This window comes from Gavialis gangeticus, unplaced genomic scaffold (genome assembly GCF_001723915.1).
Source record: "Gavialis gangeticus isolate Ggan-Ray unplaced genomic scaffold, GavGan_comp1, whole genome shotgun sequence".
Taxonomy (NCBI): Eukaryota; Metazoa; Chordata; order Crocodylia; family Gavialidae; genus Gavialis; species Gavialis gangeticus.
The window spans coordinates 181,491-187,071 of NW_017729020.1; the positions used below are offsets into that span (position 1 = coordinate 181,491).

The window sequence follows — 5,581 nt, forward strand, 5'->3', positions numbered from 1 at the left end:
CCCCCCCCCCCCCCATGGAAGAGGAACTCTCAGGTACAGGGGAGTGAGAGTCTCTGGGTCTGGGATTCCTCTCCCTTTCCTTGTGCCCTCTTTGTTTTCCTGGGTTTGGGGTGTAATAATACTGTAGGGGGATATTAATCCCTGGAGCAAGGCACCAGGATTAACACCTGGTGCAATGTGGGTCAGGATTTGGAGCCTTGTCCTTGTCGTGGCTGTAGCTGGGTAGCTGAGCCTTTCTGCATTTCACGCCCAGAAACCAGGACAGACCTGGCTTCCCTTCTTTTGAGTTTTTGCCCCAGCTGGAGCTGTGGGTTTTGGGACTAGGTATTTTGGGGTATGGTTACACACAGAATATTCAGATCCCAATGATATGGCAACAGCCTCTGCCTCAAAGTCCCCCTCATGCCCAGAAGCGTTGCTCACTCCTGACCCTTGGAGATTTTCCCGGTGCCTTGGTGGTCCAGTAAGACAAGCGAACTCCACTGCCAAGTTATTTTACTAATGCATGGACACTAGCAAGGGTCTGCATTTGCTTCTCTCTCTGAATAGGGAGTAATAAACCCTTGTGCTCGTTTCCCGCTAACATGCACACACTGGACGGCTCCAAAGGCTAACAACCTTTACAACTTGGTCCCAGGCTCCAAGTGAAAGTGGAGTTCAGCCATTCTCTTCTGGCTGGTTTCCAGGCATTCACGCCTCCTTTTATGCTTTCCACATTCCAGTCTGTTTTCCATTTGTTTAATTTTGTGTTGTGGGGACACGAAACGTGCCACAGTGGATTAGACTGCTGGCCTGGGTGGTCCAACATTTAGCCTCAGTCAACATAAGAAAAGGCCACCAACAGCTTTTGGTAAGAGGTCAGTTTGAAGACGATATTGGAACAAGATCAAGTCCTGCCATCCTTATTCAGGCAGCAGCCCACTCTGTCTTCCACCCAAGAAGGGAAGGAAGGTCCAGGTAAGTGGAGCACTTGTCTGGATTGCCCAAGATACGTATTCACTTTTGTTCTCTGCCTCAGGCTCCTATGTGATCTTGGACAAACTGCAAGTCTTTGTGCCTCCAGCACACCACTTTAACAGGTGCGCTGGAAATATAACATTATAGACTGCAAGGTGCTCCAGTACCACAAATGATCTCCAGTAGAGTCTGTGCTTCAGCTAGCCCTGGATTTATAGGGTCCCCTTGGCATCTGGCTTGCGCCCCCTTCAATTATCTCGGCAAGAGCTCCTCTGCTTTCAGGCACATGCATCTCAGGCCAGCTCCACCCACGAATGCACACTGGCCTCGGACATGTCCAAAGACTTAATTGGTCTTTATTCTGTTCTGTCCTCCTTCAGAAAGGTTGTGAAACCTGCAAGGTTTTCAGAACGCGTACACATTTCTTTTAAAGCATCTCAAAAGCACGCAGCTTCCCCCAGCTCTCCAGATACCCCCATGCTGCCTGACACATTCTGCACCCACATCTACAGAGTCTGGCTTTGGCAGGAGGAAACACTAGTGCTTTCCTATCATTTGTTCCCAGGCGTCAGACAGAACCACCCAACTTGGGAGTATATTTGTCCTTTCAGTCTTGAGCAGGATCAGAACTGACTAGTGCATCACCAGAGCCAAAAGTACCTCTAGTGATTGACAGCCAGAACAAGGCTTTTCTTCACCCCTATCTCTGATGTCTTCCATTTACAATGGGCTCGCTTTAAGACCTTGCCAATATGGCCTCAGATAAGTTAACTTCTGTATTTGTGGCATTACCTCAACTTTCCTCCTTTTGCTAGAGAACGAGCACTTAACTATTTAGACAACTGGCTAGCTTAATGGGGGCCAGACTCAGCGTGTCTTTAATCAAAGAGACCCAAATGACCCTCTTATCTTTATTTGTTAACTTTATGTACCAGCCATCCCAAAAAGAGCTCATGGCACCTTATACGAAGAGACAAAACTTGTAAATCAAATAAAATATTAAATCCCTTACTTGCTAAATATTTGCCTTAATAAAAGAAGTCATGCAGCTCTTCCAGTGGACATCCAGATTTGGGCTCCAATGGGCCACGAGGGGAAGTTCCAGAGCAGAGGAGCTATTACCATGGATGAGAATCCCCACATGGCTTTGCCAAGAAAACCTGGCGCACACATTAGCTCCCAGTTGACCTTAGGGGTTGGGGAAGAGTCTCAGGGCAGTCCCTTAAGTATGTAGGGCCTTGTAAGTCAACACCAGCACTTTAAATTGCACCTGAGAAACTAGTGGGAGCCCACAGAGCCTCTGGAGCACAGGAGTACTGCCTTGCCAGTACCTATTCCCATTCTCACCTGCTGCTGTTTGCACATGTTTCTCAAGAGCAGTCCCATGCCAAGCATGTTCAAGTCATCTGGCCCGACTCTTATGAAAGCACAAATGACTGGGGCCATTTCTTTATGTGAAAGAAAGGGTCATAACCCTCTCACTGGAATGGACAAGGCGACGTGTGCTCCCGACACTGCCGCCACCGGAAGATCTGGGTGTAGCAGACGATCCAGAAGGATGCCAAGGCTGTGAACCTGAGTGACAAGTGGAGAATGAACCCTCGGTGATGGCTGTCCCTGTCCTCCACAAGGGGCAATGAGCACTCACCCATCACCACCCTCTGGGATCTCCCTGCTAGCAAAGAGTAGCAGCTGAGAGGTCCCTGTGCCAGCCTTGGCATCACAGAAGCCACCTCCCACTCAGCTAGTTACAGCACTGTCAGTGGTGGTGGCCCTCTGCTATGGCTGGGGTACTGGCAGCCCCGCTGCATATTGGCATTGCCTGTATCCCATCGCCTCTCTTCCCTCCCACCAGCACGCAGAGTTTAACCCTTGGACTCATGTCCTACGATCATGCAACCAAAGCACCAAAGCAAACTGGCTCTAAAAGGCTTCCAAATGCTCCAGCCACTCAGTGCTAAGCTTGCAACAAAATCCCAGAGGAGAAAATTTGAAGATTTATCTGTTTTGCCTGGTTCCAACAGCAAGAGAGAGACAAGAGGACAGTGCTTCCACCCTACGTGCCTCAGGAATTACCCCGCTGCAGGGCAGATGTTGCTTTCACTGTCCACTGATGGGCACTCCTACCTGTGGAAAGCAAGGAGGACTTGGCTGCATATGCTGCCATGCAGCTTTCCTATTTCCCTCACCACCAGCACCTAGAAGGTAGTGCTCTGCTGCATTGTGTGCCGTGTATACATGCATGCACGCACGTGGAGGGAGACAGCCCCTGCCCTGCACAGCTTGCTTTGTGATAAGACAAGGCAGACAAAGGACAGATCAGCCCCAAGTTAGGGAGACACAGACAACACAAATGGTCACAGGAAGCCAGTAGTAAGAGCAGGGAACTGAGCTTACAAATCCTCTCCGCCCAAGCTTATCCTCTCTTTTGTACCTACAGGAGCAAAATCCACTCCTGACCAGGGGGCTGGAAGAGCACTGGGACCCCACTGAGACTGGGACTTGAATAACACTTGGGTCTCTGCAGGGGACTGTGATGCTCCCCCAGCACAGTATCTGTGAAGCTCCCAGGGGGCTACATGAGTCTCAGACTCCCAGAGGTGCCCATGCTAACATGAAGCAGCCAATGCTGCAGGCAGGCCCTTCGGGCACCACGGCTCAGCAGCAGAGCAGGACAAAGGAGCTGCCAGACACGATCTAGACGGGCGCGCCGCCAACACCAAGGCTTCCATCTGGCTTTTATCTGATAAAAAACAGTCGACTCACACTCCAAGCAGGGGCTAATGGCAAGCATGCAAACCTCCCCCACTATGCAGGGGTCAAACCACGTAGAAACCAACTATATCAGATAAATTTGCTAGGGATAGCAGACTGCTGCCTGCAGCCAGAAAAGCCACAGCACCCTGTGAGGCTGACAGACAGGCAACATGCCCCACTGAACAGAGCTCATTAGTCTTGTTTGGGTTTTCTCCCAAATAGATGCCAGGCACCTACAGCTCCCAGGTCACCCAGCAGGCCAGTAACAGAACCAGGAAATCAAACTCGGGTCTCCCGACTCACTGTGCTTTGCGGACAGCGACAGCCTCTGGAAAAGCAGTTCAAAGAATCAGATGCACGGAAGAGGGTGCTGAGGGAGTTGGCCGATGAGATTCCAGAGCCGTTGGCCATCATTTCTGAAAACTCACGGTGATCAGGAGAGGTCCCAGATGATTGGAAAAAGGGCAAAGAGTGCCCATATTTAAGAAAGGGAAGACAGAGGATCCAGAGAACTACAGATTAGTCAGTCAGTCTCAACTCAGTCCCTGGAAAAGTCATGGAGTAAGTCCTCCAAGAAGCCATTTCTGAGCACCTGGAGGAGGAGAAGGTGATTAGGAGCAGTCCGCATGGGCTCACCAGGGGCAAGCCATGCCTCACCGACCTGGCTGCCTTCTACGATGAGGTCACTGGCTGTGTGGATGTGGGGAGACCAGTGGATGTGATGTACCTTGATTTCAGATAGGCTTTTGATATGGTCTCCCACTGCATTCCCACAGGCAAGCTAAGGAAGTATGGGCTAGATAAATGGACAGGAAGGTGGAAAGAAAACTGGCTGCAGCATTGGGCTCAGGAGGGTAGTAATCAATGGCTCTAAGTCTAGTTGGCAGCTGGTATCAAGTGGAGTGCCCCAGGGGCCGGTCCTGGGGCTGGTTTTGTTTAATGTCTTCAAAGGCCTGGAAGATGGCAGGAAGTATGCAAACAACACCTTCAGGAAGTATGCAAATGACACCAAGCTGGTGGGGGAAGGGAGGAGTAGCTACACTGGAGGGTAGGGCTAGAATTCAGAGTGACCTAGACAAATAGGAGGATTGGGCCAAAGGAAATCTCATGAGGTTCAACAAGGCTAAGTGCAAAGTCCTGCATTTAGGACAGAACAATCCCATGCAGTGGTACAGGCTGGGGGCGACTGGCTGGGCAGCAGCTCTGCAGAAAAGGTCCTGGGGGTGACAGTGGGCAATAAGCTGAATACAAGCCAGTGGTGTGCCCTTGTTGCCAAGAAGGCTAGCGGCATACCGGGCTGCATTGGTAGGAGCACTGCCAGTAGCTTCAGGGAAGTGATTACTCCCCTTTTTTCAGCACTAGTGAGGCCACATCTGGAGCGTTCTGCCCAGTTTTGGGTCCCCCACTACAGAACAGGCCTCCAAGGGAGGTGGTGCTCGCCCTATCCTCGGGCATTTTCAAGAGGAGACTGGACAGGCACCTGGCTAGGATCATATGATCCCAGGTTCGGTGACCCTTTTCTTGCCTGCCAGGGGCAGGGGGTTAGACTAGATGGCCCACTGAGGTCTTTTCTGACCCTCAAATCTACGAATCTATAAAGGAAGTGGGCAAATTGGACAATCTGGTGGAGGGCAGCAAAAATGGTGAGGGGGCTGGGGGACATGACTTGTGAGGAGAGCCTGAGGGAGCTGGGCTTATTTAGTCTAAAGGAGAGAAGACTAAGAGGGGATTTAATAGCAGCCTTCAGCTTCCTGAAGGGTGGCTCCAAAGAAGATGGAGCTGGACTGTTCTCAGTGGTGGCAGATGACAGAACAAGGAGCAATGGTCTCAAGTTGCAGCAAGGGAAGTTGAGGTTGGATATTAGGGA

The 5,581-nt window shown here is 50.9% G+C and overlaps 1 long non-coding RNA gene across 1 annotated transcript in view; it reads left to right on the forward strand.

The window, feature by feature from the left end:
* Positions 1 to 5,581, forward strand: part of LOC109295477 — a 22,870-nt gene that overhangs the window by 5,902 nt on the left and 11,387 nt on the right. Inside the window, exon 2 of the long non-coding RNA XR_002096753.1 lies at positions 2,419 to 2,423. This is a non-coding gene — a long non-coding RNA (uncharacterized LOC109295477). The remainder of the gene's footprint in view (positions 1 to 2,418; positions 2,424 to 5,581) is intronic.